The sequence below is a fragment of the Sturnira hondurensis genome, unplaced genomic scaffold, assembly GCF_014824575.4.
Source record: "Sturnira hondurensis isolate 20B ecotype Veracruz unplaced genomic scaffold, ASM1482457v3 Scaffold0010428, whole genome shotgun sequence".
Classification (NCBI taxonomy): domain Eukaryota; kingdom Metazoa; phylum Chordata; class Mammalia; order Chiroptera; family Phyllostomidae; genus Sturnira; species Sturnira hondurensis.
Window position 1 is genome coordinate 7,640,717 of NW_028083059.1, and position 23,217 is coordinate 7,663,933.

Here is a 23,217-nt window from a genome sequence, read left to right on the forward strand (position 1 = left end):
TCTTTGGGGATCAAAATATAAGAAAGTATTCAAAGAATGGTAGGAACATGTCAAAAAGACACAGATGACAGCTGGAAGGAGCTCCCTCTGGCCAAAATAGGGACAATTTGAACATCAAAATAGTGAAAGTAACATTATAATTCATTGAACAAATTACAAAACCAAGAATTTGTACTGATATGAATTAAAGTTGGATGAGGAACAAGATATTAATATAGTCTCAAAGTAACCTCTCTCCTCAAATACCTAGTACCATATTTTGCCATGTATAATGTGTACTTTTTTTGCCCAAATTTTTGAGAGAAAAATAAAGATGTGCACTATACATAGGGAGTACTAATTCTGTATCTATATAAATTTTTTTCGTTTTATTTATACTTACACATTAAAAGTATAACTGAAGAAAGCAATGATAATATTGATATGCAAAATAATGCCCTGGAATACAATAATCAGTTTTATTTCTACATATAAATAAATAAATAATTGGGTTTAAAATTTAAAATAAAATTTTTTTTCCTGAAAGTCTGGGCCAAAAATGTGGGTGCCCATTATACATGGCAAAATACGGTAACTACAAGGGGAGAGCACTATTCCTAGGGTAGAGAAGTCTAATACACTTGTAAGAAATAGATCAAAGTGAACATGACCAACAATAGGATAAATGAGAAATGTGTGCCACCTGATAGGATGCATTGAGAAGAATACGGCATCACTTCTGTATATTCCCACCAAACACGTGAATTTGCATCTGATCATGAGGAAACATCAGTCAAAGCCAAAAAGAGGGATATTCCATACAATAAATGGCCTGTAATGTTCAAAAGTGACAAGATCATGAAAGTTTGTGATTTTTTTCAAAGTTAAATAAATAAATAAAATTCTCTGTTGAAAATTTAAAGTAGTTTCTCTTTTCCTGCTACACCCGATTGATATCCCTATCTTCTAAATAGTAAATTCTTGCATTATTTTCCATAGCCCAAAACGGAAGCAACCCAAATGCCCAGTAATAGATAAGTGGATAAAAAAGTTGGGCTATATATACATAATGGAATATTACTCGGCCATTAAAAACAGTGAAATCTTACCATTTATGACAATATGGATGAACCTAGAGAGTATTATGCCAAGTGAATTCAGACAGAGAAAGACAAATACTATATGATTTCACTTATATTTGGAATATAAAAAATAAAATAAATGAATAGAAACAAACTCACAAATACAAAGATTGAACAAATGATTGCCAACTGGGAGTGGGTTGAGAGGCTGAATAAAAATGGTGAAGGGATGAAGAAGTACAAATTGGTAGTAAAAAAGTAGTCACAGGGATGTAAACTACAACATAAGAAATATAGTCAATAGGACTTCCTCCAAGATGGAGTCGTAGATGGAAACACTGTGCCTTCTCCCGCAACCAAGTTTAAAGACAACAAAGTTTTAGTAAACAAAAAGGCAGCCAAAACACAGAAAATTGAACTATATGGAAGTCTGACAATAACAAACCGTTCAACCGGACAGGTATGAGGGGCGGAGCCAGCAGTGGAGTCGAGCCAGCAGTGGAGCGGAGCCAGCAGTGGAGCGGATCTGGCAGGAAAGATCCCCCGACCCAGGCACGCAGACAGCCGTGGACGGATTCCAAGTGTGGGGTGGCTACCTGCGGACCCAGTGAAAGTGCGAGGCAGTGGGCTGACCACGGTCACACATTCGTGTGCAGATAAACCAGCAAAGGAGCGAGCAGTGAGACAGACCACGCAGGCCCCAGCAGTGAACCCAGTGGGGGCCCAGGGTGGCAGGCTGACCGCGGTCACACATTCGCACGCAGTGAGACAGACCACGCAGGCCCCAGTGGTGGGAAGCAGCAGAGGGGACCGCCACTGCTCCTCTCTGACCCCGCCCCCACATACAGCATCACAACCCAGCAACTGAGTTGCCCACCCTGGTGAACACCTAGGGTTCAGCTCCTGATACGTAACAGGCACAAACAGTCCAAAAGATGGCTCAAGCACTCAAAGCCCCAGAGCCGATAACTCTAAACAACCAAGAAATAGCCAACTTCTCAGATGAACAGTTCAAAATACTAGTGATCAGGATGCTCACAGAACTGGTTGATTTTAGCCACAAATTAGAGGAACATATGAAGGCTAAACTAATTGAAATGAAGGGAAATGCACCGGAAACCAATAGTGACGCAAAAGAAACTGGGACTCAAATCAAGGGAGTGGACCAGAAGGAAGAAAAAAATGACCAAACAGAAAAATGAAGAGAGGCTTAGGAACCTTCAGGACATCTTTAAATTTTCCAACATCTGAATTATAGGGGTACCGGAAGGGGAAGAGGAACAGCCATGAGTGGAAAACTTATTTGAACAAATAATAAGGGAGAACTTCCCCAATCTGGCAAAGGCAATAGACTTCCAGGAAGTCCAAGAAGAGAGTCCAAGCTCAGAGAGTCCCAAAGAAGGTTGGACTCAAGAAGGAACACACCAAGGAACATCATAATGACATTACCCAAGATTAAAATGAAGGAGAGAATCCTAGAAGCAGCAAGAGATAAGGGGACAGTCACCTACAAAGGACTTCCCATCAGACTGTCAGGGGATTTCTCAAAACAGACCTTACAGGCAAGAAGGAGCTAGAAAGAAGTATTCCAAGTCATGAAATCCAAAGACCTACATCCAAGATTGCTCCATCCAGCAAAGCTCTCATTTAGAATGGAAGGACAGATAAAGTGCTTCTCAGATAAGATCAAATTCAAGGAGTTCATCATCACCAAGCCCTTATTATATGAAATGCTAAAGGGACTTATCTAAGAAAAAGAAGGTAAAAAATATGAACAGTGAAAGGACAGCAAACTCAGTTACTGACAACCACACCTAAAACAAAAGCAAACCAAGAGGACAGCTAGATCGGGAGCAGAACCATAGAAATGAAGAACACATGGAGGGTTAGCAACAGGGCAGTGGGAGGAGGAGAAGGGGGGAAAAGGTACAGAAAATGAGTAGCATAGATGGTAGGTAGAAAATAGATGGGGGGAGGGCAAGAATAGTACAGGAAATAAAGAATCTAAAAAACTTGAGACACGTGGTTATAAACTAAGGGGGAGAGAATGGTGGGGGAGGGGGTGTGCAGGGTAGAGGGGAATGAAGGGTGGAATAGAACAACTGTAATGGCATAATCAATAAAATATATTTTAAAAAAGAAATATAGTCAATAATATCGTGATAAATATGCACGGTGCCAGGTTCATTATTGTCTAACCACCATGCCATCCATCTGAAACTAATATAAAAGAATACTGAATGTAAACTGTCATTTAAAAGCAAAATTTGACATAAATAAATAAACAAGCTCTTCTGGGCAGAGCACTTCTTTGTATTTACTACACAAGCCCAATTGCATGTACATAGTTGATACAAAACATGTATTTGTTGACATGACCAATATTAAGAACTCATTTGTCCATGTCAGTGAATTAGTAAACTTCAATTGGCAAAGCCAGTTAGCACAACTGACTAAATTGGTCCTGAGGGCCAAGGCCAGTTGTCCATCTTTATGGGGCGTGGGTCACTGCTGGGCTTCATTTTAATCCCAGCTTGACTTATATTTATTTGCCTTGGGTATTAGAGTTGAGAGTCTGCTTTTATTTAAGCCTTCACATTGTCTTTTTGCCTTCCTGGTAATGCTACAAGATGGGCAGGGTGGGCATTTGCCTCTCTTTTATAGATGAGAACACAGGCACTCCAATTGTGAAGTGACTCAGTCAAAAATCAACTAATTACTATATAGCAGAGCAGCGATTTGAGCTCAGCTCTTCTGACTCCAAACATGCCACACACAACTCTGACCCTGGAAAGAACTAGGAAAGGGGGTATGCCTGTTGTTTCAAAAAGGCTTTGAGTGGCTAAGGGTGTCAACAGCTCTGTCTCCAGTTTCGAAGGCCCATATGGTTAGATAATAATGTCTACCTCTTGTAGTGAGCTTCCTCCCTCTTTCACACAGAAATCTTTGCAATACGGGCTTTAAAGGCTTTAAGACAATATAGGCAACAACATATTTATATATAAAACTGCCCTGTGAAAGCTCCTAGATATCAGAAATGTGGGGCATGAAAACCTGATCAGTGGTTTCCAGAGGCCTGAAATATCATCTTGGTAATTAATATAAATAAACCAAGAGATGCAATTGTTAGGCTCATTATTGATGGATGTTAGCTACATACTTACTTACATTTAAAAATTTTTTTCAAAAGTACAAATATTTAGACTCAATTAGGTTCTGTTTTACATTTTCTTTGTTTCTCAAATTTTCAGTGAGTACCTTGGACTTAATTATCTGCCTTTTCATTGTTGCATTCCCAGATGACTAAATGAATGTCTATTAAATTAATAAACCAGAAGAAAAATTAATAAACCAGTAAATCAATCAGAAACAGAAAAAACTAAAATGCAAAGTCAAATCGGGCTTCTGATCAAGATGGCAAAGTAGGTAAATGCTATGTTTGCTTCCTCTCACTTAAAAACTCCAACTAATCTACCATAATTGAGAAATGCATAAGGTCTAATGAATGGAAGTCCCATAACTAAGAACACAGAAGAAACCACATCAAGGCTAGTAGGAGAGGCAGAGACACAGAACAGGCTGGTCTCATACTCCTCCATGGTGGTTAAATGCCTAGATGGCTATCTCAGCTACAGAGGTCCCTCCAGAGGAGCAAGGGGTGTCTGTCCCATTCTGGGCCCTGCAGCCCAGGGTTCCAGGGCCAAGTAGAGAAGTCCCCACAACTTCTGGCTGTGAAAACCAATAGAGACTGTGGCTAAGAGAGAGAGGGGGCTTTTGGAGTTCTAGGTGTTCCTCTTAAAGGTCCCAAGCATGCCTTATTTGCAGATGAGCTCACTCACTCTGTGCTACAGCATTGGGGCAGCAGCTCGAAAGCTGCCAAGGATGAATAGGGAGGAACTAAATTGTCTAACTTCAGAGTGAGAGCTGGAAGGCCAGCTTTCTTCCAAACAGAAGTGCTAGTAGAGGCCATTTTTCCTTTGCTGAGCTCTCTCCACACTCAGTCTGCACATGCATACAGACACCAAGTCTGAGACTCCATCAACTGGGATAACAGTGTTCACCCCACTCTGGTGATTCCCTGAGAACCAGCCCCTCCTAACTTGTGGGCCCACCCAAGCTGCTTTCAGTGGTTTTTCTCATACAAGTGTTCTATCTTGACTCATGTTTTGGACTTTCCGAAAATTTCTAAAAGCCCAAACAGCCAGCATCTGGCCTTGGCATGTCTTAGACCTCTTGCTAAGCAGCCCCAAACTCAGAACTAGCAGCAGCCAGCCTCAGTTTGTAGCTTAGCCTCACCCAGGCACCTCAAAGCCCAGCATAGTGGCAACCATATGAAGATTACTTTCTAGCTCATACCAAAGCACTGGCAGAAGCTGACCTTGATCTGCACCAAAGCACCACTCAAGAAGCTTCAAAACCAACACATTCATTGTCTAGCTTTAGACCATTCCAGAGACCACCCAACCACCTCCACAAGTGGCACACCCAAAGGCCAGACTCAGAAGACACCAGAGCCCCCTAAAATAAATCCTGCTCCATGAGGCCAGTAGGTACACAACAACTCTTCCACTGTAGTCACAACCAATTCTTAAAACCAATTACCCTGAGGGTTAATCCCTCCCATTGACATGCCAGCAGCAATCAAGGCTCAACTACAACAGAAGGACACACACTATCTCCACAAAGAATATGCCTGGAGCACCTGACTCAGGTGAACAGGGAGACTGTGCCACTGGACCCCATAAGACATCTACTATATAAAGCCACTCTACCAAGATGGGAAGATGTGTCTTGTTTCTAATACATAAAAACAAGCACGAGGAAACTGCCAAAATGAGGAGACAAAGAAACATGTCCCAAATGAAAGAACAGAACAAAATTCCACAAAAAGAACTAAACAAAATGAAGACAAACAATTTACCAGATGCAGAATCAAAACACTGGTCATAAAGATGCTCAATGATCTCAATGAGAACTTTAATAAAGAGATATGGAATATAAAAAAAGAGAAAACATAAAGGACCAGTTAGAAATGAAGAATATAATAACTGAAATGAAGAAGACATTAGAGCCCTGGCCAGTGTGGCTCAGTTGGTTGGAACATCATCTCATAACCCACAATAGGTTGTGGGTTTAATTCCTGGTTATGACATATACCAAAGTTGCACATTCAGTCCCTGGTCTGGGCACATATGATCCCCAGTCCATGAATGTATGGAAGGTAACCAATTGACACTTCTTTCTTGCATCAATGTTTCTCTCTCTCCTCCTCTAAAAGCAATGAAAAAATGTGCTTGGTTGAGGATCTGTATAAGTGTGTGTGTGTGTATATATAAATATAATATATGTGAGGGATTTGACAGTGGATTACATGCAACAGAGAATTGAATCAGTGATTTGGAAGATAAATTAGCAGAAAACACCCAACCAGAACAACAAAAAGAATAAAGAATCCAAAAAAAATTACAATTTAAAGGGCTTCTGGGACAACATTAAGCATACCAACATTTACATAATAGGGGTACCAGGAAAAGAGAGTGAAGAAGAAATTGAAAACCTATTTGGAAAAATAATAATGGGAAACTTTTCTAACCTACTGAAAGAAATAGGTATTAAGTCCAGGAAGTATGAAGAGTACCAAACAAGATGAAGCCAAAGAGGTCCACACCAAGACACCTAAAATGCCAAGGTTAAAGACAAAGAGAGAATCTTAAAAGCAGTAAGAGAAAAGCAGTTAGTTACCTACAAGGGAGCTTCCATATCTCAAAAGAAACTTTGCAGGACAGAAGAGTAGCATGAAATATTCAAAGTAATGAAAAGCAGGGACCAATATTACTAAATTCCTGCATTTAGAATCAAAGGGCAGATAAAGAGCTTCCATTTCTGAGACAAGAAAAAGCTAAAGGAATTCACCACCAAACAAGTATTACAAGAAATGTTAAACAGCTTTCTTCAAGAAGAAGAAAAGAAGATAAAAAATATTAATAACAAAATGAGAACAAATACATATATATAAATAATTACACTAAATGCAAATGGATTAAATGCTCCAATCTAAACACATACATTGACCAAATAGAAACAAAACAAGACCCAGCTGTCTACAAGGAACTCAGTTCAGATAGAAAGATACACATGAAAATCAGTAAAGGGATGAAAATATATTTCATGAAATAGAAACAAAGCAAAATGAAAAAGCTGGAATAGCAATATTTATACCAGACAAAATAGACTTTAAAACAAGAGACAAAGAGAGATCAAGCAACTCCACTTCTGGGTATTAAAGTAACCCAAAAACACTAATTCAAAAAGACATATGCACCCATGTGTTTATTGCATCATTATTTGCAATAGCCAATATATGGAAGCAATTAAGGGCTCATCAATAGATGAATGAATAAAGAAGCGGTACATATATAATAGAATACTACTCAGTCATAAAAAACAACATCTTTTCATTTCCTACAACATAGATAGACCTAGAGGGTATTATGCTAAGTGAAATAAGTCAGACAGAGAAAGACAACTACCATATAATTTCACTTACATGTAGAATCTAAAATACAAAATAAATGAACAAACCAAACAGAAACAAATTCATAGATACAGAGAACATTTTGATGGTTGTCAAATAAAAGAGGGGATAGGTTTAAAGGGAAAGGGATGAAGGAGTACAAATTCGTGTTACTAAATAATAACTAAATAGTCCCAGGGATGTAAAGTATGGCATAAGGAATAAAGTCAATACTATTATCATAACTATATACGACGTCAGATGGGTATTAGACCTATTGGCATCATCACTTTGTGTAAGTTATATAAATGTCTAATCACTATGTTATACACCTGAAACTAATATAATATTGTACATCAACTATAATTTTAAAACAAAAAATATTTAAATCAATAAGATGCAATATCAAATTATTTATGGAATTAAATTTTTTATCCTTGCCTGAGGATGTGTTTATTGATTTTAGAGAGAGAGGAAGGGAAAAGGGAAGAGAAACAGTGATGTGAGAAACATCTATCAGTTGCTTCCCAAACATATCCCTACTGGGGATCGAACCTGCAACCTAGGTTATGTACCCTGACCAGAAATCGAACTTGCACCTTTTTTGGTGTACAGGAAAATGATCCAACCAACTGAGCCATCTGAGGTCTATGGTATTAAATTTTTAATTCACATACTTCTCTTCATGTTTATGCTTTGGAAATCAATACTGATTTGGGTTATTAGACACTCCAACAAGATATTACAAAGCAAAATTAGAGAAGTTGTTGAGTTAATATTTAGTACAACACTTAATAACTCTACTTTTTAAAAAAGCATTGCCAAAGAGACAAGTCAGAGAATGTAGGCTAAGAATTTTGTCAAAATATCAAAATTTTCTTTCAAAGGATGAAAATACAGTCCTGCTTAGCTAGAGTAAAAAAATCTAAGCCCTGACCTTACCCTTTTACCTGTTCTCTTAATGAAATTAAGGCAATTTCAAAGGATCTGTGTCAGACACCACACTTCCTGGGTGTACAGTGCAGGCTGTTCCAACCATCTGGCAAATCCTATGGGACTGAAAGTGAAGCTCGAGGGACATACACTAAGCAAAATTATACCCCTATATAATAATTTGTTCTCTGCATATAATATACATGTCCAAAACACAAGTCACCAAAAAGTCATAGAGCTTTGGATCTGGAAAGGATCTTAGATGCCACCAAATTCAACCTCCAGACCCCAAATGCCCATGTTCAGATGAGAGCACCTAGAGCTGGAAATGGTGAGAGACTTGCCCAGGTACCAGAACTAGGAATAGAACAACTGTTGTTGAAGCCCAGCCCAGGACTCCTTCTGCTTCATAATTTAAATTCAAAATACAAATATGTTGTGGAGCAAGGTTTAGCAAGCTTTTTCTGTAAAGAGCAAAACAGTAAATAATTTAGGCTTAGGCCATATGCTCCCATATGCTCACAACTGCTCTGCTCTAGCCTTGTAGCATGAAAGCAGCCATGGGCAAAGAAACAGATGGGTGCCTGTATCCCAGTAAAACTTCATCAGCAGAAACAGGGAGTGGGCTGGGTTTGGCCTGGGGACAGTAGTTTGATGACCCCTGGTCTACAGGAACAGCTGTAGCCTCAACTCAAACTTTGGATTCACTGCTGTCAGATTCATTATTCATTCTGTTATGGGTGAGTGTGAAATAAGAATTGTGTTAATGACCCATATCTCCAAAGCCACTAGAAAAGTAAAAAAAAAACTCTGCTCAGCTAACATCATAAATTATTGAAATCATATACTTGTACACACACTTCAAGGGGGGAAAAAGGTGATAGGTTGGGGAGGCAGGCTCTGAATTAATTATCTGCCTCTTTTTTCTCTTAGGCATTTAATTACTGTAATGACATCAAATCAAGTAGCTGAGAGTCCTTGTGTTTTGGTATTTTGGGGTACTCATTTGCCACCTATAAATCTCTGCTGCTCTCTGGTGGTAATAAAAACCTGTTAAAACACTCCAGAAAAGTTGAGTACAGTAGAATTCAGAAGCTAAATCCACAAAATAGCTCAGGACATTTGAACAAAGTCAGAAAGAATATTTTCAAATTTACTAGGAAAATCATAATTAAATCTCTAAGATACTTCTATAAATGATTTCCCTTGGTCATAAATCTTCATTTTTTTAATCAGGACAAGCACCAGTTTTTCTGACAACTAAAGTCTCTGTGTTATTTCTTTCTCTAATAAAGCAAGAGCATCATAACAGATGAACTGTGGCTCAGAAGAAGCTTTAATTCTCTCAGAATTTTTGCATAGGGCACAAAAAGATGCAGCAGAAAGTTAGAGGGCAAACACAAGGCCCTCAGACTAAATCCAGCCCTTCACCTTGTTTTATCTGGCCCAGCACCTTGTTTCTACCCAGCTGTAGCACCGAGCCCTCGTTTAACTGTTAAGGAGTAATTACATTTATACAGTCCTAATATTACATTTGGCTCTTTGAAGGCAACCACGTGATGTGTCCCCCTATGAAAAGGAGTTTGACACCCTGTAATGTAGAGACTCGACATGCCTTTACTGAATGAATGAAGAAATAAATGAACTAACCTAAGCATTAGTGTTCATGAGAGTGGTTTATGAACTACACAGCATGTGACAGATGGTCATTTTAGCCCTATTAGAAGTAGAGAAGAGGTAAATTACAAATCAGGAGATAATGGCAGAAGTAGCAAGGAAGTTCTCTCCAAACTCATAATTCCATGAACTCATAATTCTCAGCCTCAGAGCACTGCAGAGCTCTGGGGTGGCAAGTGATTTGAAAGGCTTTTCTTGTCCAAATAACTATCGGATGGTCTTTATTCATAATATTTCCAATAAGCAGTCTCCGCTCAAACACTTCCAGAGACAGGGAACTCCACATGTACAAACACATTTGTATTTCTGGTGGGGAAAGGGAGTTAGAGCAGTCTCTACGGGTAGAAAAAGGAGATTCTAGACTATGCTGTTCGGTATGATAGCCACTAGCCACATGTGGCCATTAACACTTAAATGTGACAAGTTGGCATGGAGGTGTGCTATGAGTTTGAAGACAATTTTTTAAAAGAATGGAAAATAGTCTACTTATTTTTTATAATGACATGGTGCAATCAAAATATAAATCTTGTGTACATTGACTTAAAATATATTATTAAAAATTAACGGCACCTTTTAATGTGATTTTTTTTCTCCTTTTAAATATGATTGCTAGAACATTTAACAGTTCATACATAGCTCACATTGTTTTTCTACTAGAAGACCACACAAAGGGTCTAGAGAACACACTTCGCCTTTCTCTCAGTTTAGCAGAACAAAAGTGAGGTCATTAGGACACACTCATCTGGATACCCTGTACTACTGTTAGTATGGAAATTAAAATCCTTGTAAGTTGAATCCCATCCACTCTTTCATGTCTGTTCCCTTGGCTATAAAATAAAAATAGTATTTTCTTTTAAAAAAAAATATATTTTATTGATTATGCCATTAGAGTTGTCCTAATTCTTCTCCCCCTGCACACCCCCTCCCCCACATTTACCCTCCGCTTTAGTTTATGTCCATGTGTCACAAGTTCTTTAGATTCTTTATTTCCCATAGTATTCCTGCCCTCCCCCCTGTCTATTTTCTACCTACCATCTATGCTACTTATTCTCTATACCTTCTCCTCCCTTCTCCTCCCCCACCCCCCTGTTGCTAACCCTCCATGTGATCTCCATTTCTATGGTTCCGCTCCTGATCTAGCTGTCCTCTTGGTTTGCTTTTGTTTTAGGTGTGGTTGTTAATAACTGTGAGTTTGCTGTCCTTTCACTGTTCATATTTTTTATCTTCTTTTTCTTAGATAAGTCCCTTTAACATTTCATATAATAAGGGCTTGGTGATGATGAACTCCTTGAACTTGACCTTATCTGAGAAGCACTTTATCTGTCCTTCCATTCTAAATGAAAGCTTTGCTGGATAGAGCAATCTTGGCTGTAGGTCCCTGCATTTCATGTCTTGGAATACTTCTTTCCAGCCCCTTCTTGCCTGTAAGGTCTGTTTTGAGAAATCCCCTGACAGTCTGATGGGAAGTCCTTTGTAGGTGACTGTCCCCTTATCTCTTGCTGCTTCTAGAATTCTCTTCTTCATTTTAATCTTGGCTAATGTAATTATGATGTGCCTTAATGTGTTCCTTCTTGGGTCCAACTTCTTTGGGACTCTCTGAGCTTCCTGAATTTCCTGGAAGTCGATTGCCTTTGCCAGACTGGGGAAGTTCTCGTTTATTATTTGTTCAGGTAAGTTTTCCACTCATTGCTCTTCCTCTTCCTCTTCTGGTACCCCTATAGTTCAGATGTTGGAATGTTTAAAGATGTTCCTAAGCCTCTCCTCATTTATTTGAATTCTTGTTTCTTTCTTCTTTTCTGTTTGGTTATTTCTTTCTTCCTTCTGGTCCACTCCCTTAATTTGAGTCCCAGTTTTCTTCCCATCACTATTGGATCCCTGTGCATTTTCCTTCATTTCACTTAGTGTAGCCTTCATTTTTTAATCCAATTTGTGACCAGTTCAGTGAGGACCCTGATCACCAGTATTTTGAACTGTGCATCTGATAGGCTGGCGATCTCTTGGTAGCTTAAAAGTATTGGCTCTGGGGCTTTGATTTATTCTTCTGTTTGAGCCCTAATTTTGGGGGGTAGGTCACGACTGTTACATGAGAGGCAGAGCCTTAGGTGTTCACCAGGGCAGAGCAACCCAGTGGCTGGGTTGCAACACTATATGTGGGGACTGGGTCAGAGAGGGAACAGTTGCACTCGCTCAGCTCTCTCTTGGATTTCAGTCCCCTCTGCCTCTTCCCATAAGCAAATTGGACCCTTCTGATGCTGGTTCCCAGGTGAGTGGGCTTGTGTACATTCTAGGACCCTGTGGGTTTCTCCAACAAATTCTCCTATGAAGCTGGGAGTCTCTTCCTGCACCTTTTCAATCAGTACTTTTAGGCTTTATTTCCCGGCGCTTGAGCCCTGGGTCACATGGTCTGTCTCACTGCCCATTTTTGACTAGTTTATCTGAGTGTGAATGTGTAATCTTGGTCAGCTCCATGCCACCTGCACTCCTGGGTCTGACAGCCACCACCTTTTCCTGCTGAGACCCCTCTCCATCAGCCACTGACTCGGCCCCTCTTACCAGTCTGGCTGAATGGTTCATTGTTGTTGGACTTCCATACAGTTCAATTTTCTGTCTGTTCTGGTTGTGTTTTTGTTTCTACATCTTTGTTGTCCTTAATTTTTGGTTGTGCAAGGAGGCACAGTGTTTCCACCTATGCCTCCATCTTGGCTGGAAGTCTAATCCTCACATTTTATCAGGGTAATTGTATTCCCATTTCATCATTTCATGGTCTTTTTTTTTGTTCTCACAATATATGCTTTTATGCTTAAATCTATTCAGCTTCAACAAACAATAAAAAATTAATTTTGAAATAGTTTTAAATGCACTAGGGCTTATATTTAAAATCTCATTCACCTTGAAAATCTAATGATTTTTCTAAATTATTTAAACCTTGCAATGGCATTTCAGAATTCCCAAAAGCCTTGTAACTTTTGTAAGAATAGATATTCATGTTTTCACATTTTAATTACCACTAGAACATGTACACAGGCCACTAATGAATATTAAAATGACTGGTGTCACCAAGTAACACTCTGATTAACATTTAAGCAAACTTTCTAAAATGATATTTGGGGCAGGTCTTTTAGAGGCTCAGCCAAGTTCTTCCCATCAGAAGAACCCCCTTCCTCNATTACCAAAAGCCTTGTAACTTTTGTAAGAATAGATATTCATGTTTTCACATTTTAATTACCACTAGAACATGTACACAGGCCACTAATGAATATTAAAATGACTGGTGTCACCAAGTAACACTCTGATTAACATTTAAGCAAACTTTCTAAAATGATATTTGGGGCAGGTCTTTTAGAGGCTCAGCCAAGTTCTTCCCATCAGGAGAAGCCCCTTCCTCACCTGCCAGCTTCCCTGTTCTGACAGAGCTCCACGAAGACCTCAAATGGAATACAGTGAAGAGCCTGAGCCATGTCCCTGGGGGGCACAGCCTGCCTTCCTGATAACTCAGCCTCTGGCTGGCAGCTGACTGGAGGCCCTCGTGAATGTGAGAAACCTTACGGGGTTGAGGGGTGAAAGGATGCCCCCTTGGAGTGTACCTCCTAGCTTCTAGCTCTGTGAAGATGACATATTTCTGACTGCACCCCTTTTCACAGTATGACTGAATCACCATATGAATAAGCACATTCCAAACAAAATCCAGCTTCAAAGAAGGCATGGTTTTACATTTAATTAAGGCCAAAATGAGAAGGGAGAGAAAAATGGATCTATGAACTTTATTGACAATGAAGTAAGTCTGAGCCATAAAAGTGATGCAGCCAACACTAAAGATGACTACATTTCAGGTAAGGAGATGCCATACCCACTTGACCTGAGAGTAGGCAGACTGCTCTGGGACACTGTAGTAATTCTGCAGCCTCTGCCTTGGGACAATCACCAACACAAGGACGTGCCGCCACAGGTGACCAGGATGGTGAAAGGTCTAAAACGTGTGCCTTTGGGGAAACCTTTGAAAGAACTTAAAGTGAGTGACTGGAGAAGAATTGAACATAGGCAGGAAGGGATACATAGATAGACACATGAATGCTCTCTTGAAATACAGTGGTGAGAGAGAGAAATTAAACTCATTCTTTTTCTCTGGGGGTGGAAGAATAAAAACCTGTGAGAGCATCAAGTAGGTTGAAAACACAGTTTTGAAGCCAGACAGTGGGTATAAACCTTGATTCTAGCCACTGCTGGACGTGTAAACTTGAACTATTCAAGCTATGGAGTCTCAGTTGTTCATCTGAAAAGGGTACTTATTCAAAGGTAACAATTAAATAAGAAAAAAATACAACGACTCAGCACAATGCCTGGCAAGTGTTTGCATAATATTAATTTGAATCAATTAGACAGAGATGCCTCAACTGCAAGGAGCTGCCCCTAGAGGGGGGTTTTAGCACAAGCTAAATGACCATCTGCCAGGGAGACTGTGGTAAGTAGCCTGCACTACAGAGCTAGTAACCCTAAGGATCATTTCAACCCCCAAAGTCTTTCCTGTTGTTAGCTTCCACACCTCTGAGCCCCCACAGCATTTGGTTCATATCCTTATTGCAGGTTGTATCACAGTTTGTCACCATTAGTTCTGAACACCTCTGCCTCCCACCTCATCTGTGAGAAACTTCCGGTGCATCTTGCCCAGTGTGTGGCCTGTGGCAGGCATTTGATAAACACGAATTGAATGAAGATACTCAGGGGTCAGCCTGACAGGGGCTCATGGCTGCTGTCACCGCTGTGGCAATTCCTCCAGGAGAGGGCCCAGCTAATACTCAGTCCAGGAAGTTTGAGAATGCTTGCAGTTACACTAGAGACAACACTCACTGGACCCCAATTTTCTGGATAGATAAAGTATTCTAATTGCACAGTATCAAGTACATTGTGAATTTGTAGTTTGGGAAATTTCTTTTTTCTCTACGTGTAAACTCCCTTCCTAGAATCACATTTTCCAGCTGCTATTGTAGTGCAATTTGCACCCATGGAAATCCTTAAGCACATCTTCCCTTTCCTGTACCAAAGTTTTTAGAAGTGGCAAGAGGCATAATATTGCAGGCTAGCCATGGTATGCCAAAGCTAATAACATCTGCTCAGTTACCCAAAAAGTATGTTTGCATAATTACAAGCTATGATTCTTCTAGTCCCTAACCTCTTCTCTGGATAAAACTAAGGCATCTTTCAGAACCCCAGACTTATTAATATTTAATGTGTTTGTCCAAGTGCTTACCAAAATATTAGTGTTCCTTTGGCCACTCAATAAAATCTTGATGAGCACTAAATAGTATCCTGATGACATGACAGAGGTAATAGGCAGCTTCCAAATTTGCTTAAAGCCACAGAGTAACTCAGGCAATTACAGAAAGTGTTTCAACTATCAGTCGTCGCAAGAGAAAAGTTCTAATACTTTACAGTCTAAATAAAACCTTTTCTTAAAAAAACCAAACTCCCCAGACCACCTAAACACTCAGAATGGGATATAAATAAAGTAGTAAAGGAACCGCCAGTGCCGCTAACCCACAACATGCCACCCTGTGGTCCTCAGCCTCCTGACAGGGGCTGCTTGCAGTGAGTACCACACACTCTCTCTGCTCAGGGACGTGGTGAAGGAAAAGTCTGAAGGGACAGCCAGTCTTGGCCAAACCTCCTTTGTTCTTTCACATATTCCAAAATGTGCAGCTCAGGGAGCACTGCAGTCCCCAGCCCCGGGCACGACTAAACCTGACTCTTACAAACTGCAGAACAACAATTTCCCTTCTGCTTCAAACAGTACGGGCGGCACCAAGAGCACAGAACCTACCCAAACTACAAAAACAGAAAGCATGTGTTTTCCATCAGGACTAATCTCCTCAGTAATAATCTGCTATTTCTTTAATATTCTTAAAGCCCATTCCTTTTCTATAAACCGTGCAGGAGGGTTTTGGTGAGGAGAATAAAGAAAGCTTTTGGTGAGATGGTATTCTAGATCTCTATGTAATTTTCAAATTCTTTATGTCATTTGTTCGAATTATTTGTCATTGACGTCCTTCCTAGGGAATCGTCTACCCCAGCAGGACTATCTACATACTGTCTATTACATTTTGACAGTGCTGATTACAAGGACTTTTATATGCTTTTTTCAACAACTGAAAGAATAAGTCGAGAAATGTGAGACAAGATGGTACTCACCCTAGCACCTATTGACTCTGTTGATGTTTATTACTCATTATTACTATGATGTAAGTGGTGAATCAAGTAAGCTTAATAGTTTTGTGTTCCTGTGACTCAGCACAGCAAATTTAGGGTTGCATGGGTTCAGAGTCAATTTTGCAAAATGAAAAGACTTCCTTAGACAACACTGTTTTAAAAATATCTTGCATACAGAGTTCATTAGTCAGAGCCACTTGGCTTAATCAATTTGACATTTGTAATGAACCAAGTAAAGGTCTGCAAAATTGAAGGGCCTAACATAAATGTGCCCACAAAAGCCATTAGGGTGAGCAGAACACAGGAACTGCAGGGTAGCTGTAGACCAATTCAGAAGCACTATCCCTTCTTCAAACTGAGCAAGGCCATGCAGTGCTCTGCTTACAGATGCAAGGAAGGAAAGACCCTCCCCCCCTGACAGAGGTATGCTTTTTACAGTCATCAAAATAATGTTGAGAATTTTCATAGCCACTCACCTGACAGTGAGGGATCTTGAATGCAGCTGGACTGCCCAGCATAAGCTGAATTTGTAACAGTCCTTATAAATGTCCACGAGTAAAGTGGAAGTCACTCCAGCAGAGGTAAAGCCACACTCAATAAAGACAACTTCCAGTTTCAGGTTATAGCCACAGATCTACATGACCATTTTTTTGGTAAACTACCTGTGTTGATTGTGGACAAGTTTCATTATTTTCCAACATCTTGATCTGTTTAGATGCCCTGAGGTGACAATACATGATAAGACGTAGAGCTAGCGAATTAACCCATTTGTTAATATCTTTGTTACAACTGATGGAAAAGAGGCATCTTGGATGTGGAATTGTTCAACCATCTCAGAAACGGACGTCAGGACTTGTTCACTGGGCTGGCAGCAGAGGGGCAGGAGGAAGGAGAGAGGGAGGGACGCATGTGGATGTGCTCCTAGTCACACTGTGAGGATAACCGTCAATGCGTGTGCATCTCTTTTGGCTGGACTGTAGGAAGACTCTGTAAAGTGTCTCAGTCAAAACTTGCCTCCTTGCTAATACTTTAAAAGTATAGATCACAATGAATTCCCTTAGAAGCATTGTATTTCGTGTACTCTGTTGCTCTGCGGCTCCTTTTTAATTGAACAGTAAGGGAGCACAGTATTTTAATTGCAGCTTTGCCAATATCTTTACTTAGGGGTCTGTTGCTATTTTTGTCTCTTATGAAATTTTTGTCACTAAGAAAGGCAAGATTACATTTTCTTTCTTTCAGACGGAATTGGCATAGTGTGTTCTTGGTTGTGAGAATACTCATAGTTTCAAGACTTTGAAAAGGTAAATATGCATGATGTGTGAAAAAGCATGATTCATAACTTTATGACCTTAATTACACAAAAATGGAAGCTTAGCTGGGCAGATACACCGGGAACTGAGGACATGTCACTCTGTAAACTGCTCGTGGTTATGAATGACTTTGCTCTTTGCTTCTTGTGTTTTTCAGTTTCCTATTATATGCACTTAACTTTAAAAAAATAGATGTTGTTTTTAATGTAACTTTCACAATACCTTTTTCATAAGAACCTGTATATCAAACATGTTCAGACCACTAGCCTTTCTCTCTGTAAGAGATTATATAGCTCTCAGCTGTTCATGGAGCCACAGCTGGAATGAGATCACACAGTCCCTCCAGGTGGAAGAGAGCCCTTACAAGAGGTGTTTCCAAAACCCCTTGGGAAGGAACGGTTTCACAACGCTGGTAATCAGTGCCACTGTGTGAGTATTGGTGAAGTAGTCCAGCTACAGAAACTGGTAACAAATCCCCAAAGTATTCTAGAAGGAATTCCAAGCACATCAAAGAAGGAAAGGGTATTGGCCCACCTGGATCAAGCCTTTTTTCAATTCACTTAATTGGCTCTAAAAAGAGAAATGAAAAAGAGAGACAAGGAAAGATTGAAGCAGAGCCTGGACATCAACTGTACGTACCCAGAGGACTGCACTTGCTACACTACCAACAGATAGTGATGGTGAGCCAGACCAAGGGAGGTGAGCCTTGCTCTGGGATGAGGCCCTTCCATTGTACGTGTTCCAAATGTATCAACTCTGGATTGTTCTTGGGGTCTTTGCAAAGCCTGACCAGTAAGTACTGAGCGCTACAGTGAACACACAAATACTTCTCATTCTGTGACACACATTCCCAGTGAAGGAATGCTGTGCTTAGAAACTCTTTATATGCCTTAAATATACCCCATAGATAGCTTCATGGATACTTTGCTTTCTAAGATTCCAGATCTGCTAATGATGTTATTAATAATAATTATTATCACACAGTTTTTGCAGCCTGAACTATATTTTTCACAACTATTACCTCATTTAATACCTGTGAAGTTGATTTTGTTATTATTCCCAAGTAACAGATGAGCACACTGAGGCTTAGAGGGGTAGATTATCTTCCCTTATAGTACTCTCTACGAAGAAGTCAGGACCTGAATATATATCTTCTAGGTATGAATTCTTTGCTACACTGTGTTTTCTGACCAAATGATGGGACAATCAAAAGGTTTAAAAAGAATCAATTAGGGCCCTGGCTGGGCAGCTCAGCTGGTTAGAGCATCAGCAGGTACCCCAAGGTTGCAGGTTAGACACCTGGTCAGAGCACATACAAGAATCAACCAGTGAACACACAAATAAAACAACAAATTGTTGTTTTATTTATTATCTCTCTCTGTCTCTGTCCCTCTCTCTCTCTCTCTTCCCCTATCCTTTCTCTAAAATCAATTTTAAAAAGAATAAAATTAGAAACAGTCATAGAATCATACAACATTTCAAAACAGGTGAAAGCAAGTCATATATAAAACCATAACTACACAAACTGTATTCATCTCTCAAAACAAAACTAGTTTTTATAATAAGTGTTGGCAAGACTGTGGAGAAAAACCCTACTGTACTGTTGGTGGGACTGCAGACTAGAGCAGCCACTGTAGAAAACAGTATGGAATTCCCTCAGAAAACTAAAAATGGAACTGCCTTTAAATCCAACAATTCCACTGCTGGTATTATATTCTAAGAACCCTGAAACACCAATCCAAAAGAACCGATGTTCCCCTATGTTCATAGCAGCACAATTTACAATAGCCAAGTGCTGGAAGCAACCTAAGTGCCCATCAGTAAATGAATGGATAAAAAAACAGTGGTACATTTACACAATGGAATACTACACAACAAAGAAAGAAGGAGCTCCTAACCTTTGTGACAGCATGGATGGAACTGGAGAGCATTATGCTAAGTGAAGCAAGCTAGGCAGTGAAAGACAAATACCCTATGATCTCACCTATAGGTGGAACCTAATCAACAAAACAGACAAGCAAGCAAAACATAACCAGAAGCATTGAAATAAAGAACAAACTGTCAGTAACCAGAGGCGAGGGGTGAGAGGGATAACAAGGCAAAGGAGGAAAGGGGTTGACAAGGAACATGTATAAAGGACCCACGGACAAAGCCAAAGGGGGGGAGAGATTGGAGAGGGGAGAACAGAGGATAGGAGGTGGGAGTGGGTGGGGAGCAGGAAAGTGGTGGGGGGCAGAATAGAGACAACTGTATTCAAACAACAATAAAAACAATTTTAAAAAAATAGTTTTTAGGCTTCCTGCTGCTACTTCATTCGTACTATATTTCCCTTTCACAAAAGGCAGGTCCTGCCAAGTCATCATTACTTAATGTGAGGGGTTCTCGTTGGCAGGTATCTGCCGAAGGGCCATTTCCAAAATGTCAAGAGTCTTTTAACTTCCAATTCTGGCTAGCATATTAGCATGAATATAAATTTCTGTTTCTTACCACTGACATTTCACATAATAATGCTGGAACTAGGCTTAGCTACAAAATAGCGGCTGTCACAGAGCCCTGCTCATAATAACAGGCTCATCCAGAAAAGAGGTGCACTCAGACCGACAAAGGAGCTTTGTGGTTATCACGGAAGGCAAGGCTTTCCAAAACAATCCTTGTATCAGGCCCTGACAGCTTGTTCTATTATCGAGCTGTTGATAGGTTTGTTTTTCCCTAAAAACAAGCCTTTCTTTGCACTTCTGTTACTATTTAGGTTACCATGGAGTTTTTTTACTCAGGGCCCACGACTTCCTGTTTAAATATCCACCAGTGCCTCCCTTGTCCACAGGGGATGTGCTCCACAACCCCCAGTGGAAGCCTGAAACCACAGGTAGTACCACACACTGTATTGACTACGTTTTATTCTATGTGTATATATCTATGGTAAAGTTTAATTTATAAGTTAAAGAAATTAACAATAACGACTAATAATAAAATAGAAAAATTATAACAATGTAGTGTAATAAAAGCTATGTAAGCATGGTCTCCCTCTCTTTCGAAATATCTTATTGTTACTATACTCACCTTCTCACTTAAAGAAAGCACTTCACAGCTTCTCTTTGGCATATACAAAATGCCAGCATCACTTCTTTCATGCTTTGGGGCCACTATAAAATAAAATAAAGATTACTTGAACATAAGCGCTGTGATCTGGTAAGCAAGATGGGAATCTAAGGAGCAAAACTGAATGCTAAACAAAGTAGAAACAGGACTTCTGGCCAAGACGGAGGCGTAGGCGGAAACACTGTGCCTCCTTGCACAACCAAATTTAAGGACAACACAGATTTAGAAACAAAAATGCAACCAAACAAACAGAAAAGGAAACTGTAACGAAGTCCGACAACAATGAACCATTCATCCAGACTGGTAAGAGGGGCAGGGTCCATGGCTGGTGGAGAGGGGTCGCAGCAGGAAAAGGCAGTGGTTGGTGACCCAGGTGAGTGCAGACGGAAACCCAGTAAGGCTTGCGAGGCGGTGTGCTGACCGCGGACACACATTTGTGTGCAGAGAAACCAGGCAGGTTTAAAAACAGTCAGTGGGACAGGCTATGTAATCCAGGGCCCCAGCGACCAGAAATAAAGCCTTAAAGCACCTATTGGAAAAACGTTTAGGGGTTGATGTGCTGGGAGAGGCTCCTAGTCCCATAGGAGAGTTCTTTGGGGAGACCCACAGGGTCCTAGAACATACACAAGTCCACACACCCGGGAACAAGCACCAAAAGAGCCCGATTTGCTTGTGGGAAGTGGCAGAGGGGACCAAAATCCGAGAGAGAGCAAAAAAAACACCACTGCTCCCTCTCTGACCCCGGCCCCAGTCACAACCCAGTGACTGGGCTGACCCACCCTGATAAACACCTAAGCTTTTTCCCCTCACACGTAAGAGGCACAAACAGATAAAAACATTATGGCTCAAGCAGAAGAACAGCTCAAAGCCCCAGAGCCAATACTTCTAAGCGACAAAGAGATAGTCAGCCTATCAGATGCACAGTTCAAAATACTGGTGATCAGGATGCTCACAGAACTGGTTGATTTTAGTCACAAATTAGATGAAAAAATGAAGGCTACACTAAATGAAATCAAGCAAATTGCACAGGGAACCAATAGTAATGGAAACAAATCTGGAACTCAAATCAATGGAGTGAACCAGAAGGAAGAAAAAAATGACCAAACAGAAAAGAAGGAAGAAACAAGAATTCAAAAAAAATGAGGAAAGGCTTAAGAACCTCCAGGACATCTTTAAACATTCCAACATCTGAATTATAGGGGTAACAGAAGGGGAAGAGGAACAGCAACAAGTGGAAAATTTATTTGAACAAATAATAAAAAAGAACTTCCCCAGTCTGGCAAAGGAAATAGACTTCTAGGAAGTCCAAGAAGCACAGAGAGTCCCAAAGAAGTTGGACCCAAGGAGGAACACACCAAGGCACATCATAAGTACATTACCCAAGATTAAAAGGAGAGAATTCTAGAACCAGCAAGAGATAAGGGGACAGTCACCTAAAAAGGACTTCCCATCAGACTGTCAGCTGATTTGTCAAAAGAGACCTTACAGGCAAGAAGGGGCAGGAAAGAAGTATTCCAAGTCATGAAATCCAAAGACCTACATCCAAGATTGCTCTATCCAGCAGCTTTCATTTAGAATAGAAGGGCAGATAAAGTGCTTCTCAGATAAGGTCAAGTCCAAGTAGTTCATCATCACCAAGCCCTCATTATATGAAATGTTAAAGGGTCTTATCTAAGAAAAAGAAGATAAAAAACATGAACACTGAAAGGACAGCAAATTCACAGTTACTAACAACCACACCTAAAGCAAAAGCAAACTAAGCCCACAACTACATCAGGAGCGAAGCCACAGAAATGGAGATCACAAGGGGGGTTAACAAGAGGGGGGTGGGAGGAGGAGAAGGGGGAGAAGGTACAGAGAATAAGTAGCATAGATGGTAGGTAGAAAACAGACAAAGGGGAGGGCAAGAATAATATGGAAAATGTAGAAGCTAAAGAACTTGTGACACATGGACATGAACTAAAGGGAGGTATGGGGGGTGTGCAGGGTGGAAGGGAAGGAAGGGGGAGAAATGGGACAACTGTAATGGCATAATCAATAAAATATATTTTTAAAAAGTAGAAACAGACTCATAGATGCAGAGAAAAGTCAGAGCTGTCAGAAAAGAGAGGGGTGGGGGAGCTGGGTAAAAAAAATGAAGGGATTAGGGGAAAAAAAAACAAAAACAAAAACGTCATAGACACAGACAACAGTATGGTGATTACCAGAGGAAAAGGGGGTAGGAGGAAGAAGAAGAGGGTAAAAAAAGGGGGATAAATGGCGATGGCAGGAGACTTGACTTGGTGTGGTGAGTACACATTACATGGATGATGTATTATAGAATGTATTCTTGAAATCTGTGTAATTTTATTAATCAATGTCACTCCAACAAATTCAATAAAAATTTAGTTTAAAAAGATGGCTACTAGGAGACTAATCTGCA